Here is a 24,755-nt window from a genome sequence, read left to right on the forward strand (position 1 = left end):
AATAGCTGTTTACAGCTTCTGTTTCCAGTGCCTTACCTCCTATTTACTTGAAAGCTTACTCCAGTCTACTTCTACCCTCACCACCGCATCACAACCACACTTACTAAGACCCATAATAACCCCTATTGTGCCAAATCTACTTAAAAAAAAAAAACAAAAACCAAAAACCATAGTGGCATACAAATACCCAGTAATCCCTTACTATCATAAAAATACTCAGTTGTGATTCAAATGTCATACTTTTTTTCTTCTTTAACAGTTGGAAGCAGAATCCAAATGAGGGCTACTTTGAGAGATTTGTTGATAGGTCTTTTCTGTCTTCTTTTACTCTCTAAGGTCCCTCTCAATCTCTTTTTTAACCCCTTTCAGCTTATTTGTTGAAGAAACCACATTGTTCTGTAGAGTTTCCTACTGTCTGGATTTTGCATTTCCCTGTTATGCTTTAACAAGCTCCTTGGTCCTCTATAATATTATGTGTAATTTAGTATTTGGAGGGTAATTCAGATTCAGGTTTATCTTTGTTTGTTTTGCATGATCACTTTATAGGTATCAGTGTGTGCTTTCAACAAGGGGATCTTAATGCCTGGATGTCTTTGTTTTTGTGATATTAACAGCCATGGAATTTCCTTTTCATTGTCAACTTACTGAACCTCTCTGTATATTTGCCTTTTTGATTACTCTCTCTTTAAAATATTCCTTTGCCAGGGCACCTGGGTGGCTCATTCATTTAAGCAACTGACTCTCGATTTCGGCTCAGGTCATGATCTGACAGTTGTGGGATGGAGCCCCGCATCAGGCTCCACACTGAGCTGAGCATGGGAGCCTGTTTGGGATTTTTCTCTCTTCCTCTCTGCCCCTCCCCCACTCGTGTGTGTGTGTATAAGCATGCACACACATGTGGTCTCTCTCTGTCTCTCACTCAAAATACATAATACATGTATTTTGTCTCACTCAAAATACATAAACTTATAAAAGCCTTTAAAAAGATATTCTTTTGCCTTCTGTGATATAACTTTCTTTGCCTCCTACCTCTGATCATTCCTTAGTTTATTTGTTGCCTTTTTTCTATTTTGATTTTAAAGTTTATTTTCAGAGAAAGCATGTGCATGCACATGTGCACATGCATGAGTTGGGGAGGTGCAAAGAGAGGGAGGGAGAGAGAGAATCCCAAGGAGGCTCCTTGTTGTCAGCTAGAGCCCTCTGCGGAGGTCGATCTCATCAACTGTGAGATCATGACCTGAGTCAAAATCAGGAGTCTGATGCTTGACTGACTGAGCCACTCAGGTGCCCCTATCTTGATTTTAAATGTTGAAATTCCTCAAGGGTAAGATTCTCTCCTCCTCTTACATCATACTTTCTGCTTGATCTCATTCATTGTCCTGTCTTTGAATACTGTATATATGCTGATAACTCCCATATTTTCCCAGATAGCTCTAGCCTAACCTCTGTCCTTAACTCTAGACCCGTATATCCTCTTATCCACTGGATATTTCCACTTTGAGATCTTACAACATTTGATACTTAATATGCTCTAGAAATGCATTCTTTTTTTTTTTTTTTAAGTTTATTTATTTTGAGAGAGAGAGAGAGAGAAAGTGTGTGTGCACGTGTGGGGACGAGGGGCAGAGAGAGAGGGGGTGAGAGAGATTGAGAGAGAGAAAGAATCCCAAGCAGACTTCTCACTGAGCAGAGACTGATGCAGGACTCAGTGTCACAAACTGTGAGATCATGACCCGAACCGAGATCAAGAGTCAAAGCTTAACCAACTGAGCCTCTCAGGTGCCCCTAAGTCTGCATTCTTGATCTTTTCCCACAAATTTGGTACTCCCTAAGTTATCCCTGTTTTAGTGGCATCTTTGTTTACCTAGTTACTCAAACCACAAATTTAAGATTTACCCCTGATACTTCCTTCTTTCCTATCCTTTATATGTACTCCACCCCCAATCTTGTCAATTTTACTTCCTGTGTATTTCTTGAGTCCATCTACCTCTCCCCATGTCTGTTGTCACCTCTCTAATCCAAGCCACAACCATCTCTACCCTAGACTATTATAGTAGTCTTTTAACTGAGCTCTTTGCTTAAAGCCTGTAAAAGCTTTTTGTTTTATTTGGAAGAAAATATAAAATCTTAAACATGATTTATAATGTTCCAAGAGACCTGACCTTTGTTTTTGTTTTTCTAACTTTATCTTGTGCCACTGTCCACTGCACTGACTGTGCTTTAGAGTGATTGGCACTTTTCCCCCTGTTCTGCAAAATTTGAGAAAGTCTTTTTGTTTTAAGTTTATTTATTTATTTTGAGAGAGAGAGTGTGTGCATGTGTGCACGTGAGCATGCAGGAGAGGGATAGAGAGGGGAAGGGATGGTCCCAAGCAGGCTCTGCTCTATCAGCACTGACCCCCATGTGGGGCTTGATCTCATGAACCGTGAGATCATCTCATGATGAACCAAAACCAAGAGTCGGATGCTTAACCACCTGAGCCCGCCTGAGAAAGTCTTCCCTGCCTCAGGGTCTTCATACCTGTTCTCCCCTGGTGTGTTCTTCCCCAATTCTGCCTTCTTCACAAGTCTGGTTTTTCTCTCCCCCCTGTATCTTCTTTTAGAAAACAAATATTAAGTAGCTGTTGTGAGCCAGAACCTGTCTAAAGAAGATCCCCACCCCCCACCCCCCGCCCCCCGCCATTATCCTTTGACAGTACTTCGTTATTTTCTGTAATGGCATTGGTAATGATCTGTAATTCTATACTTATCTGACTCTTTGTTATTGGCTAGACTTCCAGCTCCATGGAATCAAAGATCATATCTTTTTTATCCACCATTATACCTCATCACCTAATACAGTGTGTGGAACATAAGTGTTGTAAATCTTTGTTGAATGAGTGAGCTCACATTATCAAGGATTACTAAGCCTTGGCAGCTTTATTTCTGAAGTTTTTTCAAATTTGTTTTTATTTTTCTATCTCCTCTGCTTGGTTTACACCTTAATCTTCTTTTCTCTAGGCTTTTAATTACCTCATAACTAGTGTCTTGGCTACCAGTCTTTCTCTTTCATTCATTCATCATTCTGCCTGGAGTAATGTTTCTGATCCTCTTACTGTTCTGCCCAAAAGCAGTCACTGTGTCCCCATTGCCTGTAAGATAATATGTAAATTAAGTTGTTTTTCAGGGAACTTTATAATTTGACCCCACCTACTTCTTCAGCATCATTTCTCTTGACCCTATTTCATCTCTCTAAAAAGACTGTGTTTCATTCACTTTGAAATGTCATATGACCCTGTTTCCTCAGCCTAGAATTCCTTTTCTCTCTCTGCTATTAAAACTCCCTTCTTCAAGATCCAGCTTGGATGCCATGTCTTCCATGTAGTCTTCGAGTCCTCATCCAACCACTCATGATTATAAATTCCTGAGGGTGTGCTATACACTGAATGTTTATGTTTCTCTCAAATTTATATGTTAAATCTTAATACCCAATGTGATGATTGGGGAGGTGACACTTCTAGGAGGTGATTAGGTCATGAGGATGGAATCCTCATGAATGGGATTAGTGTTCTTATAAAGGAGACCCCAGATAGCTCCCTTGTCCCTAATGCTATGCAAGGACATAGTGAGAAGAGGGCATCTATGAACCAGGAAGAGAATTCTCACCAGACATTGAATCTTTTGGTGCTTTGATCTTGCCTCTAGAACTGTAAGAAACAAATTTCTGTTCTTTGGAAGCCACCCAGCCTATGGTGTTCTGTTACAGCAGCCTAAATGGACTAAGGCAGTGTAGTACTTTTTTTTCATTCCTTACTGTATACTTAGAATCTCGAACAGTGTGTGGCATGTAGTAGGCTGTCAATAAATAGTTGTTGAATGATTGAGTAAAATAATTTACTTATCTGCTCACTTAACAAATATTTATTAAACATGTTGAATGTCCATAGCACTCTGTCTTTCCTTTGCACCATAATTAGGAGTTCATTTGTTATCCATTGGAGCTGATCACTTGTAAAATTAATCCCCACTCAAGCATCCCTCCCTGCTCACCGTTGGGCTCTGTCCTCTTTACCCTTTCTCAGTAAGTGCCTTTCTAATGGTGGGTAATTCACATCTGACAATACGATGCAAATAGATTCTAAAATGAAAACTGGCATTTCTGCAAAACATTAAGACTTTTACGAATTTGAAATAAGGCAATATTGGAGAATGGTTTGAATCATACACACAAAAAAATCCTTGACACATGAGGATTAGGTAGAGCTAGACCAGTTTAAAATTGAAGGGAAAATTAACATGAGTAATGACATAATAGGAGATTCAGAGGACAATGATTTGAGTAACAAAGGATTAAGAGAGACCCTTGGGAAAGATTGGTGAAGCTCTTGAATATTTTTACAAAATTGATCCTCTTAACGTGTTTTAAAAGCCAAATGTGAAGTGGCAGATGTTCTTTGGTATAAGTATTACCTTATAGGCAATTATAACAAAGTTTTGTTAAATATTAAGAATTAGAAAAATTTGTTTTATGTATGATAAATTGAAGTCCCAATCATTTAAAAAAACTTTACTAGGCAATTTTGGTACCTCATCAGTTAACTTAAATGGCAGTTTTTGATATTAGTTATACTCAAGATAGTAAGAACCCCGCTGTATGTACTTGTTTCTCTATTAGCTTCAGTTCCCTGATGTTGGGGGTTATGCTTTATTCATTATATTCCTGTGGTGCCTAGCTCAGAGTCTGGTACTTCGGAGGTACCTAATAAATGCATAGGGACAGAAAGAAGTAAATAATTGTAGGGTTTGGAAGGGCTCCTTGAAAAGGTACTATTTGGGACAGAGCTTGTATGTCAGGTGAGTAGGGTTTGACTGTTACACTTTGTAAGGTCCAGAAGGAAAATCTCTCACTCTTTCTTTTGCTGGTTCCAGCCTAGTGTGTGCTTAAATATTCAGAGTCCGTTCTCTGCCTCAATAGCTCTTGTTCTCATTGTAATTCTTCCTGGAGATTGAGATGGAAATGAGGAAGGCTTTGGGCTGCTGCCTGGGCATCCACATTCATGAGAACTTAGAAATGCAGAGGGGCCAAATGCCAAACCTGACCTAGACGGATCCAGGTCAGCCAATCATTGCTTTCCTGCCTCTCCCTTTGTTCTCTGTGCTTCCAGTCTCCTATCTGCTGGAGGTGCTACAGCTGTTTATGCCAATTAATATAATGCTAATGTGCTCCTTAATGAAAGCATGGAAGCACATGGTCCCAGCTGGTAGATAAGAACTGTATAGGATCGACCTTCAGAGTACCCTTTCACTAACAATTGGTCAAGATACCTGAATACCTTTTCACATTGTTTTTGAAACCATGGAAACAAGCTGGAAGTTAACATAGTTTAGGGAATCTAATTCCTCATTTTATGGGATAAGGAAAAAAAAACCCTCAGAGATGATAAAGCTCATGCCAAATTAATAATTCCTTGCCTCCCATTTTAACAAAAATCTATCTGATGTAAATATAATTTTGTCCTCTCTATTATGCAGCATTTAAAACCTCTGCCACTGACCTAACTTTGAATCTTGTGGCCCTGCCACTTCCTTATGTGATCTGGGGAGAGTTAAGTAACCTGTGTAGTTTTAGTATCCTTATCCTTAAAATGGTACTAATAATAGTACCTGCTTCATAGGTTTGTTACTAAGATTACATGAGGCAATAATTGTAAAGCACTTAGCAGATTCTGGCACATAACAAGTGATCAGTAAGTGTTGTCTATCATTATGATTACAGCATAAGGAAGCTAAAATGAGTCTAATGACCAGTGCTTTAATTTCCAATTCTGTCTTTGAAACCTTTGTTGCTAATTCTTCTTCAGTTAGAATCCGAGCCTTGTGAAAGCAAGGATTTTTGTCTACTTGCTTCCCTGTATGTATCTTCAGTGTCTAGAGTAATTTTTAGCACATAGTAGATGCTTGATAAATATTTAGTAAATTAATGAATTCTCTTGGGGAATATCCTTTCTGAAAAACACCTACTTTTAGATACTCCAATGACTTGAATCTTTTTTCTTTACACCTGTTTATATGAATTTGCACTTGTCTTTATAGTATTTATATTGTGTCCTTGATCTTTTCAGATATCTTTGTTTCCCTCTACATTGTAAATCTTCATGGGTAGGAAACTGTGATCTCACTATGGGAATTTCCTTGTGGCTCCTAGTATAGCATTTTTTTTAAAAAAAATACACAGTTATTAAGACTTAGTAATTACTGACAACTGACTCTAAAAGTCACTTGTATTCAATACTAATTTATTGAGCAAACACCAGTATATGCTGCGGCATCAATCCCAACTCTAAGAAGTTGTGAGTTCATGGGGTCAGTCCTTGGTGGCAAGAGGCACTTTAATGCTTTTGTGAATGTTGTTCTTTACATATGAAATACCCCTCTCCTTCCTCCTTGCCCCTTCTCTGCCAGATGTCATATTGCTTGTTCTTTAGGGCTCAGTCTCCTCTGTCAAGTCTATTTACTTCCTTTCCTCTGTGATTAACTCCTTTTTATGTAAACCTCTTCATGGAAGAAGTAGATAGCTTTTGCAAATGAGACAATTTTGAGGGAGAGGACGTTCCAGACTGAGGAAAGAGTTGCTGCAAAGACAAGGAAGGAAAGGGTTAGCTGTTATGAGAACATGATTTTAAATAATATAAGTTATCTTTAGTGTAAGGCAGTTTAGTGGTCAGGTTTCTTATTAATAGGGGCAAGTAACAGAATCCACTCTAGCAAGTTCAAGGAAAAATGATTTACTAAAGGGTGCTAGAGAGATTAAAGAGCCTTTGTGAGAGTAAGAAATGGACCTAGGCTGGACTTCCAAGAACAAATTCCTTAAACCACACTGAAGAACTGAGCTGTTAAGGATGCCACAGTCTTTGCCATAATCTAGAAGCTGCAAAATCAGGAAGCTGTTGCTACAGCTGCTAGATCTAGAACTCTGCTGCCTCTGTGCAGTTTGCTCCAATAAGAGGGATGTCCTGTGTCTAGTCTCTCCACCCATCTAATTTCATTCCAAATCAGTATCTAGTGTGGAGCATCTGATTAGCAAAACTTAAATCACCCTTAGAAAGGAGACTGGGAGGGGCACCTGGGTGGCGCAGTCGGTTAAGCGTCCGACTTCAGCCAGGTCACGATCTCGCGGTCCGTGAGTTCGAGCCCCGCGTCAGGCTCTGGGCTGATGGCTCGGAGCCTGGAGCCTGTTTCCGATTCTGTGTCTCCCTCTCTCTCTGCCCCTCCCCCGTTCATGCTCTGTCTCTCTCTGTCCCAAAAATAAATAAAAAACATTAAAAAAAAAAAATTAAAAAAAAAAAAAAAGAAAGGAGACTGGGAAATGCGCGCGCGCGCGTGTGTGTGTGTGTGTGTGTATTCCCCAAGCTGCTTTCATCATGGTGATAAATTGGCTGATAGGAACAGTTAAGGAGGTAAGTTTTTTTGTTAACCAATGGGTGAGAGAGATACATAGAGAGGAAGGGGAAGGGAGGGAGGGAGAGAGAGAGGGAGAGAGGCAGAGAAAGAGACACTGACTTAATCTCCCAAAATGGGAAAAAAAATTCTTTAGTCCAACTGGATCAACTTAGGCTACTTGCCCATCCTGGAACCACAAGAGTTTCCAGAGGCATACCAGAAGCTAATTGGTTAAGGCTGAGTTCTTGAACTAATGGCTGTCAAGAATGGTTTAAATACTACGGTTTGAATGTAGAATCAAGACCTCTCCCTGGAGCTAGGGGTCAGCATTACTTGAGGACAGTGGTTTTCAAAGTGTGGTCACTTGGGAACTTGTTAAAAATGCAGATACTCAGGGCATGTACCAGATTCAGTGAATCAAAAACTCTGAGTGTGGGGCCCAGGAATCTGTTTTTTGTACAAGTCCTCCAGGTGATTATGATGCTGACAACAGACTAAAATTTGAGAAATGCCTTAGTAACACACGCTGCTGAGGGATGAATACTGGATAAAAATCAGGGCTCTATTAGGAAGGAGAAAGTAGAGAATGAATGCTGGATAGGCTGACAACAGCATCCGTTTCAAAACTGGGTAGGGGGTCAGTTAATGAGGAATCTTGAATTTCTACCACACAAGGTTGTTGTGAAATATAACACTAGATAACGTATGTGTGAAGGACCTGTGCAGTGAAGGAGGTAGATTCTAATGGGATGAGATAGAAAGTACATTGGGGATGCCTAGGTGGCTGAGTCGGTTGAGATCAGAATCTCATAGTCTGAATTTGAGCCCTGGATGGGGCTTGCTGCTGTCAGCTGTCAGCGCAGAGCCTGCTTGAGATCCTCCATCCCTCTCTCTCTCTGCCCCTCCCCTGTGCCCACACACACTTTCTCTCTCTTTCTCAGAAAAACAAAAAACAAACATTCAAAAAGAAAGTACATTGAACTTGGAGTCAGAGATTGGGTTCTCATCTTGGTCCCTTCTTTGAGCTTCAAACTCCTCTTCTGTAAAATAAGGAATATAACTACTAGAGTGTTGGAAGAATTAAATGAATGAATGTATGTGAAGGACTTAGGTAATTATTTAGCAATATTAATGAAATAAATAAATATTAGTAAAATAAATAAATATTAGTAAATATTTACCAAAAATACTTGGCCAAAGTCCTTTGAACTTTATTCTGAGGACAAGGGAAAGTGTACTCCCTTAGGACTGTCTTTCCTCCTAAGACAATTACCTCGTTCTCAGTAATTGTTTCAGGTCTCAGATTCTTGACCATATTTAGATTAGCTCTGATTTAATTTCATGAGCAATGGTTTCTGCCTCTGCAGTCTTTTCTTGGGGCATTATGTGAATTATTTACTCTGGCTGTCACAGGGATACAGGGATTTCTTTTCACTCTTATAACTAATATGTATTAATGGTGATGTGACCATACATATTTTATGTTTTCCTTGGCAGAATAACTGATTCCTTTTTATTTTCTTCTGTGAGATCATTTTAATTTGTAGCACTTTGCCCTCTCCGTCCTACTTTTTGTTTTTTACACATTTCATGTTTTCTAAATATAGAATATTTATAAAATTCTATTATGTTACAGTGGGAAAGGTGTTCAGGATTGGCTTGGACTCTTTCCTTTAGTTTTTTTTTTTTATGTGTATTAATTTTGAGAGAGAGAGAGAGAGAGAGAGACAGAGTATGAACGGGGGAGGGACAGAGAGATAGAGGGAGACACAGAATTTAAAGCAGGCTCCAGGCTCTGAGCTGTCAGCACAGAGCCTGATGTGGGGCTTGAACTCAAACCCTGAGATCATGACCTGAGCCAAAGTCGGACACTTAACTGACTGAGCCACCCAGGTGCCCCACTCTCCTTTACTTTATATAAGAAATTAAGGGAAGTAATTTGTCTAGTCTTGTATTCTACTTCTTGCCCTCTTCCTATCTCCTGCCATGGAAGAATTTATATCTGGGGTTAAATTTCATTTTTCCCCTATTAGTCGAAAGTCTATCTTAACTTGTTTATATCTGATGGGATTTAATTAAAGTCATTAGCAGGTCTGCTGAAAATGAAGCAGAGCTGATGTCCCAACCTAGGAAATAAGATTACCTAGTGAGTAGAAGTGTTGTGGATCCAGCAGTGGAAAGAAGGGCCCACCGTGGACATACTCTTCACTCCTAGGCATACTTGGCATGTTATTAGATGTGCTAGTTATTGGGTGTGCCAACATTGGAATATTAGTGGTCTTTTCTGTGTTTACATCTAGGGTGTTTGAGGAAGGAAGGAATAAAATCGAATGAACAATTTTTACTCTGGTGCTGAGCACTTCTAACTTTATACTATAAATAGCAATTAATATTTGTTTATTTGCGTTAGAAAGCTACTGTTGGGTGGCAAGGAAACCAGAGACCCTTCTTCTCATAGACTTGTTGGTACTAATTAAAACCCAGATTGCCAGCTGGAGGGCAACCTAAAAGTTTTCCAATTCAACACCTTTATTTTATGAATGAGAAAACTGAGACCAAGAGAAGAAAAAATAACTCACTCAGTATTTAAAACAATTTTTTTCTGGCTACAGATTTATTCAACACAAAACAATCTCTGGCTGACCACATCCATGACTAAATCCACCTGTAAACTGGAATTCACTTGCTGACCCAGCCCCAACTTCACCTTTCTTGTTGGCACCAGGGGGCACAGTGCTTTGTCTGTAGGTGTCTCTGTCAGCTTCCCCTCATGTGCGTCTTACAGGTTGCTCTCCCCCCACACCTTTGGGCCATGGCCTGACAGTTTCAGGATGGATATGGTGCAGAATGGCAGGCACAACCTCAGGGGGCAGATGGGGGTGTTCACAGAGATACTGGATAACCTTGTTGATAAGGTACTTGTAGAAATGTCTCCAGGCAAACAATTCCTTTATGTAGCCTTATGATTTGAGAGACTGCATAGCCTTGATAATGTTATGATTGGGCACATTCTTGTCTGCCAGCTCAGGGTGTTTAGGCATGTGGACGTCCTTCTTGGCCACCACTTTCCCTCCTTGAAAAGGAGCTCATAGATGGCTCTTCTTGGGCATCAACTTCTCAGCTGCTGCTGTGTATGGGGCCAGAACTGGAAAGGAAAAAACAACTCAGTATTACACAGTAAGTTAGTTACAGAGTCAGGACTATATCTCAGCACTTCTGATTCCCTGTTAAGTGCATTTCACTACACCCCTCTGCAGGGCAAATGTAAGAGGAAAGGTCAGGTAGTGGAAAGAGCATAGATCTGAGGGCAGAAGATCTGGGTGCAAACCATGGCTCTGCCATTTACTGACTTGTTCGTGAGAAAGTAATATCACTTCCTCAAGTGTGAGTTTCCTCATTTGTAAGATGGGATAATGCTGATACCTCTTTTACCTGCCTCATGGGGTTATTATTAGGATAAAAATGTGAGATGCAGTGGAAAAAAAGGCAGATGAAAGTGGACATGGCTAATTTGCCTATGGATTTTGGCCCCATCACCTATTAACTGTGTGATTTTTGGGCAAGTCATTTAGTTTCTGTGAACACAGTTTTGTTTTTTTTTTTTCCTTTGTAAAATTGGGACAATAGTAACTCTCTTACAGAGCTGTGTGGAGAACATTAGTGTATGTAAAGCATTTAATTTGGTGCCTGTTGCATAATAGCTGTTCAGTAAGTGAGATCTCAGAAGACTTAATTCTGTCTTCTCAGAACTGTTCCTTTAAGACTTAAAATAGATATAGCAGAACTCATTCTTCTGTAGCTTTAAAACTATTTTGAAAAGTTTGATTCAGAGGCTATAGGCAAGGTAAGGTATGGGCTTTGTGGTTAGATTTCTGCTTTAAACTGTAGTGGCCCGTAGTCAGGCTCTTTCTTCTGTCTTTCTTCTGTCCAGGGAAGGGCCTGTAGAAATGGCAGGCATTGCATATGGTGAATTGATTGAAGAAGAGGTAGAGGAAATTTGGTGGCTGGGAAACTTGGAAGGGAGAATGGAAATGGGAAAAGTAGTGCTACTTTTCATCACCACTGTCTACAGGCCACTGAGTATCAGTATGTGAGAACCTTTGTGGTGAAACCTTTTCTCATTGTGATCTCAGTCTCTGACAATATAAATGTCTCAAAGTGTTGGGACCATGTCTAAGTCCTCTGTTGCCCCAAATACCTGACCTACAGTAGATATGTGTGTATATATATATATATATATATATATATATATATATACACTCATATGTATACATATATTTGTATATGTATTTATTTAAACATTTATTTATTTATTTTGAGAGAGAGAGAGAGAGGGAAAGAGAGAATCCCACCCTGATGCTGGGCTCCATCTCATAAACCATGAGATCATGACCTGAGCTGAAATCAAGAGCTAGATGCTTAACTGACTGAGTCACCCAGGTGCCCCAATATGTAGTATATTTTTATTGGAAGAATGACTACTTGAAGTGGAGAAGTACTGTGGCCCATAGGGATCCATGAACCCCTGTGGCTCCTAATTTCTCATCCAAGCTCCACTTTGCTGAGATATTTGTATTTAAATAGGCTTTTATAGTCTTTAGCCTGATGGATTTGTGGGATTTCATGTCTTGGTTTTTTTAAGCTTTGCTCTACTGCCAACTTCCCTTTATCACCTTGGTTCAGGCCAGACAACTATTTCCTTCATTCCTAGTCATTGTGTGGCACCTGCCAGGTTCCTCTTTCTGGTTTTTAATTCTGGGTTGGAGTTGGTTGGTCTAAGGCACATGAGCTGGAGAACATGAGATTTGCATGATCAAGCAAACAGCATTTCCTTAGAAGTTCCAAGATTATGGGAAAGCATAATGCTGATAGGTTCTCTCCTTCTTTCCCCCCAAATAGGATACTCTCATATAAGCTATTAATTCAGTAAATATATACTAACCATGTATACTATAGATTAGATATTAGTCTGGGTACTTTGAATATATTATCTCACCAAATGCTTAGTGACCCTTTGAGTCCTCAATTCACAGATAAGGAATATAGAGTTTAGATAAAAGAAATGACTTGCCTTAGCTAGTAAAGGGTAGACCCAGGATTTGAACCCACGTCTTTATGACTCAAAAATCATCACTGATTGCCATGTCTGTTTACCTTACTGGAATGGAAACTCCTTGAAGGTAGAGGTCTTGTCTGATTCAAATCTGTATTCCCTATCAGCACAAGAACTGAAATAGAACCTTTTTTTTTTTTTTTTTTTTTTTACATTTTTTGAATTTTCTATTTAAAGTCCAGTTAGTTGGGGCGCCTGGGTGCCTCATTCAGTTAAGTGTCCGACTTTGGCTCAGGTCATGATCCCACAGTTCGTGGGTTCGAGCCCTGCGTCGGGCTCTGTGCTGACAGCTCAGAGCCTGGAGTCTGCCTCGGATTCTGTGTCTCCCTCTCTCTCTGTTCCTCCCCTGCCTTCACTCTGTCTCTCTCTCATTCTCCCAAAAATAAATAAAGATTAAAAAAATTAATAAAGTCCAGTTAGTTAACATCCAGTGTAATATTTAAAAAGTTTTAAAAAAATATTTATTTATTTTTAAGAGAGAGAGTGTGGAAGCCACAGAGAGGCAGAGAGAAAGGGAGACAGGATCTGAAGCAGGTTTTGTGCCGACAGCAGAGAGCCCAATGTGGGGCTCGAACTCAGAAACCAAACCGTGAGATCATGACCTGATACGAAGTTGGATGCTTAACTGACTGAGCCACCCAGGCAGCCCAACATACAGTGTAATATTAGTAACAGGTGTACAATATAGTGATTCAACACTTCCATACATCACCTAGTGTTCATCACAAGTATACTCCTTAAACCCTATCGCTTATTTAGCCCATCCCCCCCCCCTCCCCCCCCCCCCGGTAACCATCAGTTTGTTCTCCTTAGTTAAGAGTCTGTTTCTTGGTTTGCCTCTCACTATTTTTTCCGCCTTTGCTTATTTGTTTCTTGAATTCCAGATATGAGTGAAATCATATGGTATTTGTCTTTCTCTGAGTGAATTATTTTGCTTAGCAGAATATTCTCTAGCTCCATCCATGTCATTGCAAATGACAAGATTTCATTCTTTTTGATGGCTGAGTAATATCCACTGTGTGTGTGTGTGTGTGTGTGTGTGTGTGTGTATGTATCTTACAACTTCTTTATCCATTCATCAATCGATGGATACTTGGGCTGTTTCCATAGTTGGGCTATTGTAGATAATGCTGCTATAAACATTGGGGTGCATCTGTCCCTTTGAATTAGTATTTTGGATTCTTTGAGTGAATACCAGTAGTGCAATTGTTAGATTGTAGGGTAATTCTATTTTTAACTTAAAAAAAAAACTTTTTTTAATGTTTATATTTGAAAGGGAGAGAGAGACACACAGTGTGTGAGTGGGGGAGGGGCAGAGAGGGAGACACAGAATCTGATGCAGGCTCCAGACTCTGAGCTGTCAGCACAGAGCCTGATGTGGGGCTCGAACTTACGAGTGAGATCATGATCTGAGCTGAAGTTGGACACTTAACCGACTAAGCCACCTAGGAGCCTCTATTTTTAAATTTTTGAGCAGCCTCCATACTGTTTTCCAGAGTGGCTACACCAGTTTACATTCCCACCAATGGTGCAAGAGAGTTCCCTTTTCTCTGCATCCTTGCCAGTACCTGTTGTTTCTTGTGTTGTTGATTTTAGCCATTCTGACAGGTATGAGGTGATACCTCACTGTAGTTTTGATTTGCGTTTCCCTGATAATGAGTGAGGTTGAGCATCTTTTCTTGTGTCTGTTGGCCATGTGTAATTCTTGACATAGACTAATTTTTATTGAACATAGGATACATTGGAAGATCTAGACTTAGAGAGTAGGGCAATTGGGGTGAGGTGTTGAGAAACTGTTTTTGTAGTCTATGTTATTTGTGTGGGGGAACCTCAGTCCTCAAAGTGAATTTTTTTAATAACCCATGGGTCAAAAAGGAAAGAAAGTATCATTTACTCCAGAAATCCACAAGCATAACTAACACAAACATTAGAATGCTTTAAAGAACTTAGAGTCTTATTGGGAGAATAATACCTACTTCCTCCTACTTGAGGAAAATTGAGATAATACCAGTAAACGAGCCTACCTGCAGTGTAAAGTGTGTAAGTTGTTTTTAGGCCTGGCTCTTCCTTCTTTCCCTTCTCTGGGCTTCAGTTTCTCTGTACAGTGTGTTGGCCTGGATGCCCCTGTGGCTCCTGACAACTCCGACATTTAGGTAAGGGTATTGCAGTTGTTCTGTTGCTTCCTTCCTCCATTACAGAGTAGCACATACTTGATGTCTGTGATGTTCTGCATCCCTATAGCCCTTCTGTCTTTAAGCCTAGTTTCCTTTAAAGTCAGTTGCCTTCTTTAGTTTAGTTTTCTTTTTTAGGCTGTTTTTGTGTGGGCTAATGTTCCCTTTGGAGGTTGAATTGAATTGTGTAAGTATCTCAGGAAGTGGCAGAAGCACCTTCCTCAAACGTGGTTCCGTCAAAAGCCCATCAAGTCAAGTCCTGTCCCTAAAGAGGAAGAGAAAGCCTGGGCTCCTTAGCCAGTAGATAAAGAGTTTCTTCCTTGAGCTCTCTGGGCTAATTTCACCACTTAAAGAAGGGACATTTCCTTTTAAATTCCAAATACCCCACTCTGTATGTGATTAATATCCCTGGGTCGTTAAAAAAATGATTTATTTAAGTAATCTCTACACCCAATGTGGGGCTCAAACTCATGACTCCGAGATCGAGAGTTGCATGCTCCTTTGACTGAGCCAGCCAGGCACCCCATTGCTGGACCATTTTTATGTACTCTTCATTTCCCTCTACCTTCCTAAGTCTGACCCTTGGGTCATACAAAGTAAATTCAAGCTCTTCTCCATATCACAGTCCTTTATAATCACAATGGTGATTTTATTTCTTTTCTTTTCTACTAAATATTTTCTTCATGAGTTTCTCACATGATACTTCTCCTTCTCTCTCATATCAGTTTCCTCTCCACAAAAAATTTGTATGGGTAGGCTCTTTATGCTAATTTTCTGGTCTTGTGTAACTCATTCACTTCTCTCAGGTTTTCTCTCGCTGTTGCTTAAATAAGCCATATATACCTCTTTCATGTCTCCCTAACTTGTTTCTCATAGTTTCTTTTGTGTAACCTGTTTTTCATTGCTTTGTTGTACTTCTGCTCAGCAACCTTCAAAGCCCAGTTAAAATAACTCTGTCTCTGATACCTTCTCTGACACTGTCCTCCTGTTCCAGACAGAATATCCTTTTTTTCAGTGTTTATGTGATACTTTCTTCCAATAGCTATGACAGCATTTATTGTATTGTACTTTATTGTATTGTAATTATACTTGTTCATGTATCTGCCCTCTCCCTAAACACTTCCTCAGTTATTCCAGTGTTGGAAGTACCTGCCATATGCCAGGTGGTCAACAAAAGAAGCAACTAACATTACTGAGTGCCTTACTGCTGTGCAAGTTGCCATATACTGTCAATTAATCCTTACAATGGGTCTCTCATGTAGGTATTATACCCACTGTACAGATGAAGTAATTGAGACCCAGAGATGAGTGATTTATTTATTATCTCACAGAAGACTGGGATTCAAACCTGCTTGCTGACTTCAAAGCTTGAGCTGTATTTAGAACTATTCTTCTGACTTCTAATTCAGTATTCTTTCTGTGTACATTAGAAAAACACAAATTGAGTAAGTAGATGTGCTTAATGCGGTGATAGATAAGAGTTCAAATGGGAGTAGGGTGCAAACAGCGGTAGCACTCACATAATTGCTGTGTATTAAGAAATGATCCTGGAGTTGTTAATGCTTTAATCGGTACTGTAGGCAGTCCTAAAATTTGGCACTTACAAATGAATCTGTTTTAGCTGGTTAGCAGATGTAACAACACCTACCTTAGGGCATGTTCTGTTCTAAAAAGGAATGAAAAGCTTCTTCTCTGTCACAATCGTGGGTAATGTGGATGAGCTCAGCTTTGACCTGAAACAGTGGTAGTGCTTCTGAAATCTTTCACTTCCAAGCTTTGTCATAATTTTGTCAGGTGCTGATAACCTACTTTTTCAGAGTTGTAGAATCAGACAATTGAAATATGAATTGGAATATGGGGTTCTTACTCCAAATGTTTGAATAGCCTAAGCTCTTACCAGGGAGAACCTAAACACGAAGGACTTTTATGGAGTTAGTAAAGGAGGCCAAATTGTAGACCTTGGGAAACACTCCTGTCTGCTTGTTTTGTGGTGTGGGCTATTGAGTCATTCTATATTTTAAGTTGATTAATAGCAAATGTGTTACAGAAAGGTAACAAAAATAAGACTAGGGTTCAAGCTTCTGGTAGCCTTATGTGATTTGAGTCAAATAATTAATACTTCCTAACCCTATTCTTTTAGGTGTTTAGTGGTTTTTCCAGGGGATGTGATCCTTCTGTCTAAGGACCACACACCTCTGTTGCCCAGGGACCATGCTACACTGTAGCTTCTTTTACCTTTCTTTTTAAAAAAAGGTCACAAATCCTCCATTCACTCTGTATAGTCTAAAAATTTGTTGAAATCTGACATCTTCTGATGTCTCTTACCCATTCTCTTCCTTGTTGAGGTTTGTTTATACCTTTTAAAATATCTTTATATTATTTTAGTGTGATTTTGGGTAGGAACATAGGTAAATGTGTTTTTATTCTGCCAAATTGGACTACAAGCAAACTTCAAAGAATTTAAAGGTCAAGAAAATGAAGTTGCATTTATATCTGGAGTCACAAAACTTCGACATGAAAGTAAGTGAGAGTTAGAGGCTAGACCTTCCTAGGAGATGTCCTAGGTTTAGATTTTGACTTGATCATGTACTAGGTATATGACTTTGGACAAATTACCTCCCTAATCCTCGTTTTTTAAAAAGTTTATTTATTTTCAGAGAGAGATAGAGAGCTCCAGCAGGGATGGGGCAGAGAGAGAGAGAATCCCAAGCAGGCTCCACATTGTCAGTGCAGAGCCTGACGCAGGGCTCAGTCTCATGAACCATGAGATCATGACCTGAGCTGAAGTCAAGAGTTGGATACTTAACTCACTAAGCCACCCAGGTGCCCCCGCTAATCCTCACTTTTGAGATTGGATTTTTTTTTTTAAAAGAGAAAAGATACATCAGAAATTGCACTGAAATAATCATCAAAACATGAGTTTGCTTTTAGCAAACTATGGAATCTTGACCAAATCCTTTCTCCTTTTTGGGCCTCAGTTTCCCTCTATAAATTAGGAAGTTTTCCTTGATGACCTCTAAGTTCCTTACTATTCTAAGGAGTCTGAGATTTTCCTGATTCCTGAAGAGCACTGACCCTTTAATGCTAATGTCTAGCCCCTTGTTCAGGATGATGAAGGCCTAGGATTTAGACAAATAGAATTGAGTGCTCTGAAGTCTCTGTGTATGTATCTGCCTACCATTCTGACTAGAGCACAATACTTTAAAAACGGAAAGGAAGTGGGGCACCTGGGTGGATCGCCTGAGTGTCTGACTTTGGCTCAGGTCATGATCTCGTGGTTTGTGGGTTCAAGCCCCACACGGGGCTTGCAACTGTCAGTGCAGAGCCTGCCTCAGATCCTCTGTTGCTCTCTCTCTGCCCTCCCCCACTCACACTCTCTCAAAAATAAATTAAAAGAAAGGAAAGGAAGCAAAAATAAGATAAAAACAGAGAGGGAGACAAACCGTAAGAGACTCTTAAATACAAACTGAGGGTCACTGGAGGGGTGTTGGGGTGGAGGATAGGCTAAATGGGTATTGGGCATTAAGGAGGGCACCTGTTGGGATGAGCACTAGGTGTTATATGTAAGTGATGAATCACTAAATTCTGTTCCTGAAATCATTATTACACTGTATGTTCACTAACTTGGATTTAAATTAAATGTGTGTAAATATATATATGTGTGTGTGTGTGTGTGTGTGTGTGTGTGTATAAAATAAACAAAAAGGAGAAAAACCCAACATAGTAGCAATGACAATGAAATGTTCTCCATCTTGGAATTTCTACCCTATAGTGTTAAAGATCACAAGAACATCTGCAGTATAAAAAACCCCTTTGGCTTTTTAGTATAGTATTTCATTAAATTTGTTTGAAAACTAATTAATTTGGTGTGTGTGTATGTGGTGGAGATGCAAGATATCTATGAAAATCCTTTGGGAACCACTTTGGGAGGTCTGTCTAATGCACTGTGTTATTAGGAGTATTGTGCTAATTCATATTGATGTATCTAGCACGATATCCAGAATATATAAGGTGATGAATAAATGCTGCTATTTAAAATATTTAAAGGGGTGCCTGGGTGGCTCAGTCAGTTAAGCCTCCGACTGTGGCTCAGGTCATGATCTTATGGTTTGTGAGTTTGAGCCCCATGTCAGGCTCTGTGCTGACAGCTCAGAACGTGGAGCCTGCTTTAGATTCTGTGTCTCCCGCTCTCTCTGCCCCTCCCCCACTCACGCTCACACGCTCTCTCTCTCTCTCAAAAATAAATATTTAAAAAATTTAAAATATTAAAAAAAAAAGAGGAATTGCAGTATACAAACCCATGGCTCTTAGGCAATACATGGTAAACAGGCAGGTATTTTAAAACATTTCACCTTTTTTTGCTTTTTCTCCCGGAATTAAGACAAGCCAGGGCACCTGAGGTCTTAGCATGGAAAGGAGCAGCAATTTTGTTTTTTTGTAGTTGTGATTATTGTGTGTCTGCTCTAGCAGGAGAGAAAGACACTAAAATTATTATAACATTCAATGATGAATGTATAATAGAGGGATGTACAAAGTATTATCCAAGCAAGGAGTGGAAAGGGAGGAGAAGAGGCACTGAAGACTCCAGCAAGGAGGTGACATTTATGTGTGGAAGAATGTGCTTCCATTGAGCTTCCACTGAGCTTTACCAGTTTGAAAATGTGTTGAGGTCTACCATTTCTCTGGGCTTCACCAGAACCTAGAGGACTCCTTCTTTGGGAAGTCGTTGGAGCCTATTAGGAACTGAGAAGTTCTTTCGAAGTCTGATTTAGTGTTTTTCTGATGCTGGCTTGGACTTCTCTTTATACCAGTGGAGATCTGGAACAAGACACTTGGCCAGGCTGTTGTTCTTAGTCTGGTTGAGGTTTAGGTACTGTTGTTGTTGTGTTTTTAAAAAATTAATTAATTAATTAACTTAGAGAGAGAGAGAGAGAGAGAGAGCAAGCGAGCAGGGGAGAGGGGCAGAGGGAGAGAGAGAGAATCTTAAGAAGGCTTCACGCTCAGCGTGGAGTCCCACACGGGACTCAATCCCAGGGCCCGGGGATCATGACCTGAGCCAAAATCAAGAGCTCAGGTGCTCAACCAACTGGGCCACCCAGGCACCCTAAGATTCAGGTACTGTTAATGGATGTATGTTAGGTAAGCAGAAAATTATGTCTTCCCTTTCGAGAGCTGCCCGAGTGAATTTTTCGAGATAATTGTTTGGAATCTCTACTTTGTGTCATCCCAGGCAGCTGTGGGTTCTTTAGGACCTAACCTATTTAAGATACCTAAACATTTAATTCTCTTTAAGTATCTCAGCAATATATTTTTCCTTTTGGAGTAGAAGTTGGCTCTATTTTGACTTGCTACTTTTTGTTTTTTGGCTATTGGGTATCTAAACTTCTTAGTAAGTTCATAGGCTAGAATAGTCTAGCACAGAAATAGTGAGTAAAACATTTTTATTACATGAACAACAAATATTATTGTATTTATTTTATGCTACTTGCTGTGCTAGACCCTAGGTATATAAAAGTGAGTAAGATCTAGTTCCTCTCTTGGAGAAGCTCATAGACTTGTGGCAAAGAAAGAGAAAACAATACTTTAGGAATTGTTGGTTGACCATGTACCATTAATCATGATAAGCACTGGGGATGAATGAGAAAATCTCAACCCTTGATGTGCTTATAGCCTAGTGGGAGGTGGTAAGGTGAGAAGGAGCCCTGTAAGCCAGTAACTAATCCAATTAGTGGCATTTATCATAAAAGAGAGAGGGGTATGTGGCTGGCTCAGTCAGTGGAGCATGCACCTCTTGATCTTGGGGTTGTGGGTTCTAGCCCCATGCTGGGTGGAGAGGTTACTTAAAAATAAAATCTGTAAATTTTTTTTTTAAAAATAAAAGAGAGAGGGGCGCCTGGGTGGCGCAGTCGGTTAAGCGTCCGACTTCAGCCAGGTCACGATCTCGCGGTCCGTGAGTTCGAGCCCCGCGTCAGGCTCTGGGCTGATGGCTCGGAGCCTGGAGCCTGTTTCCGATTCTGTGTCTCCCTCTCTCTCTGCCCCTCCCCTGTTCATGCTCTGTCTCTCTCTGTCCCAAAAATAAATAAAAAACGTTGAAAAAAAATTAAAAAAAAATAAAAATAAAAATAAAAGAGAGAAATGGTATTGTGTGCCCTGAGGAAGGTATCATTTTAGAGTTGCACTAGATGGTCTGTTAGCCCTCTCTGAGTCTCAAACAATATAAAATTCTATGATTTTGTGAATTTTTCACTTATGGGTATCAGAGAGTAAGTGGTATTTTATATACAAAAAACTCATGAAGAAGAGTGTTGGAGAAGACATGAATAGACACTTTTCCAAAGAAGACATCCAGATGGCCAACAGACACATGAAGAAAATGCTCAACATCACTCATCATCAGGGAAATACAAATCAAAACCACACTGAGATACCACCTCACATCAGTCAGAGTGGCTAAAATTAACAACTCATGAAACAACAGATGCTGGCGAGAATGTGGAGAAATGGGAACCCTCTTGCACTGCTGGTGGGAATGCAAACTGGTGCAGCCACTCTGGAAAACAGTGTAGAGGTTCCTCAAAAAATTAAAAATAGAACTACCCTGTGACGCAGCAATAGCATTACTAGGAATTTATCCAAAGGATACAGGAGTGCTGATTCATAGGGGCACATGTACCCCAATGTTTATAGCAGCACTTTCAACAATAGCCAAATTATGGAAAGAGCCTAAATGTCCATCAGCTGATGAATGGATAAAGAAGATGTGGTATATATATACAATGGAATATTACTTGGCAGTCAGAAAGAGTGAAATCCTGCCATTTGCAACAACATGGATGGAACTGGAAGGTATTATGCTAAGTGAAATAAGTCAGAGAAAGACAGATATCATGTTTTCACTCATATGTGGAACTTGAGAAACTTGACAGAAGACCATGGGGGAAGGGAAGAGGAGAAAAATAATTACAAACAGCGAGGGAGGGAGGCAAACCATAAAAGACTCTTAAATACAGAGAACAAACCGATGGTTGGGTGGGGGAGGCTGGGGAAAGGGAAAATGGGTGATGGGAATCGAGGAGGATACTTGTTGGGGTGAGCACTGGGTGTTGTATGTAAGCAATGAGTCATGGGAATCTACCCCCAAAACCAAGAGCACACTGTATATACTGTATGTTAGCCAACTTGACAATAAATTATATTAAAAAATGTTAATAAATGCAACTAAAAATGTTAATTAGCAGAATAAAATAAAATAAAATAAAATAAAATAAAATAAAATAAAATAAAATAAAAATAGCTAATTCCAGTGTAACAGAATTATGGAAGTAGGAAAAGTGATTTTTTGGTTGTTCAATTCTTTTTTTTTTTTTTTTTTTTACTTTTCAAATTTAAAGGGTTTTTATTTACACACACATGCACACACACAGAGGTTTCCTTTCATTATGACTCAATGTGTTTTTTCTCATAATGATGGCAAATTCATATTAGTTTCTGTTGTTTTCCTCTGGGATTAAATGTTAAAGAAGGTGGGTACATGTGTACTTTTGTTTGATTTTAGACACAAGAGAATTTGAAATAAGAAAACAAGTATTACTTAGATATTTGATGACCATGACTGTTTTCTCTTCACCACATTACCCTAAAAGTTGCCACTTTCACTTAGCACAATTAAGCCAAATATCATGAGAAACACACTTGTAGTTGAACAAATTAATCACTCCTTGTGGTAAGGGGGAACACATCCTATGGTGAACCATGGGGTATCTCTGTAAGAAGGTCGAGAAAGGACCTGTTATAGGATTTGGAGCTTTGGTTGGGTAAATTTTGTGAGGGTGTAAGGAAGCTGGTTGTTCAATTCTAAAACAATAGTAGTGGCTGCAGAACATTTTCCAGAAAGTGATCAAGTGAGCAAATGTTTCCTCAATACTTTTTCTGAGACCAGTCTCTCCTTAAGAGTTGTAGATAAAAAAAAAAATGTATAAAATGGTGTTTCTGCCCTTGAGAGGCTTTGATTTTATTAGGACTGTAGGATTTCTATGCTAAAAAATTAAACAGTTCCACCAAATAAGCTGGGTACAAACTTGAAGTGTTTAGAGAAAGGTGAATCATTAGTTTCCTTGACCTCCTGTAACAAAATACCACAAACTGGTTGGCTTAGAACAAAAGAAAATTATAGTCACACAGTTCTGGAGGCCACAAGTCCAAAATCAAGGTGTCAGCCAGGGCCATACTGCCTTTGAAGGTGAAGGAAGGATCTGTTCCAGGCCCTTCTCCTAGCTTCTGGTAGCCTCAGGTGTTCCTTGGCTTGTAGATGGACATCTCCCTGTCTTTTCATAGACTCTCTCTCTCCTTGTGTATGTGTGTGTGAACTTCTTAGTAAGCATAGACCAAAATAGCCTAGCTGGAATTTGGAAATTTGTGTCCAAATTTCTCCTTGTAAGGACTCAAGTCATATTGCATTAGGGCCCCCCTTAATAACCTCATTTTAACTTGATTACCTCTGTAAAGACTCTATTTTAAAATAAAATCACATTCTGAAGTACTAGGGCTTAGGACTTTGACATATCTTATTTTGGGAGACACAGTTCAAACCCATAACCATAGGCTTGAGGATTAGGGGAAAGAACTCAGTCAGCTAGGAGTGGAATTAGCAGAGAGAAGTGGAGATACTGTGAGACAAGTCTGTACAGTATCTAAATCCTCATAAGAGGACACTCCAGGTAAATTCATCTTGGTAGAACCAAGGAGTTCTGAGATCCCCAAGCAGGGATATTTAGAGAAAAAAAGATTACTTCAATTTTCTTCTTAGTTGTTTTTGTTCATAGTGTACTTTTGTGGGCAACCTCTTTCTTTTTCTATAAGCACTTTTATTGCTCATGCCACATATCCAATCTTGACCATTAAGATATTGATTGCATGTTGAATAAAAATTTATTAAATTATTTAACTTACATAGTCATTTTTAGTAACAGAAGACATTTTCTTTGTAAATGTGATGAATTTATACAAAAAATGGATGACTTCATTCAAGGAATTTGACATTAGAAAATGAGAGTGGATCATGACATTTCTTAATCTGTGACTCCTGGGGTTAGGATAGTAGTTCTCAAGTTTGGCCACTCCAAGAAAGCTTAAAAATGTATTGACACTTAGATCCCACTCAGGACCAAATAAATTAAATTTGGAGTGGCGGGTGGGGCAGTAAAGGTAGGTATGGGGCCCAGGCATCAGTGTTTTAAAAAAGCTGTCCTGGTTTGTATACTTGGTTGTAGCACTGGTTTAGGGGAGTAAGAAAGAAACCAGATTCTTGTCCTTGCTGTGACCTTTGAACATTCCCTAAAGCTATTGAATCTTAGGTACCTCTGAGAATAAATCTAGGTATATTATCTCTGACATGTACCAGCTGTTTAATAACTACGAGCAAGTTACTGGAATTCTTTTTGGATCTCAGTTTTCTCATTTGTAGAATGGAGACAGTTAAAACTACCTTTGAGGTTTGCTATGACAATCAAATATTTGCAGATACTTCAGAATGCTTTGTAGATTAAAAGTACTATGTAATATGAGGGTTTAAAATTTTTTTCACTGGTAGATAACTTGCCCAAGATGTTATAACTGCTTGGTGCCCTAGACAAGACCAAAATCTACATCTCCTGAATCTTTTTATTTCCCCATTAATTTGAAAGGTGATTTTTCTTCCTTTCTCTTTCATGTTTTCAGTTCTTTTAGGTTGTATCTGAATGCCTTCTGTATTAGATACTTTCAGGCTACCAGGTATGGTAAGCAGCATGTTGGTTTAGTGGAAAGGACATGGTCTTTGGAGTTGCATGGATATGAAGTTCAATTCTGACTCCATTACTAACCAAATCACTTTAACCTCTCTAAGTTTCAGTTTCTTTGTATGTTAAACGGAGTATTAAGTGAGAAAATAATGTGAAAGCACTTAGCACTGTGCTTGGTATATAATACCAAACACTGATAATTGTTGCTTTTGTTATTATGAGAAGTAGTGATAGCAGAGAATTCATTCATTCATTCATTCATTCATTTATGAGA

The 24,755-nt window shown here is 39.3% G+C and overlaps 1 protein-coding gene and 1 pseudogene across 2 annotated transcripts in view; one reads left to right on the forward strand and one right to left on the reverse strand.

Moving 5' to 3' along the window:
- The window catches only part of PAK1 (p21 (RAC1) activated kinase 1), a 157,729-nt gene that overhangs the window by 13,935 nt on the left and 119,039 nt on the right, over positions 1-24,755 (forward strand). The window lies entirely within an intron of this gene.
- The window catches only part of LOC131486567 (uncharacterized), a 48,003-nt pseudogene continuing 33,277 nt past the window's right edge, over positions 10,030-24,755 (reverse strand).

Source organism: Neofelis nebulosa, chromosome 10 (assembly GCF_028018385.1).
Source record: "Neofelis nebulosa isolate mNeoNeb1 chromosome 10, mNeoNeb1.pri, whole genome shotgun sequence".
Classification (NCBI taxonomy): domain Eukaryota; kingdom Metazoa; phylum Chordata; class Mammalia; order Carnivora; family Felidae; genus Neofelis; species Neofelis nebulosa.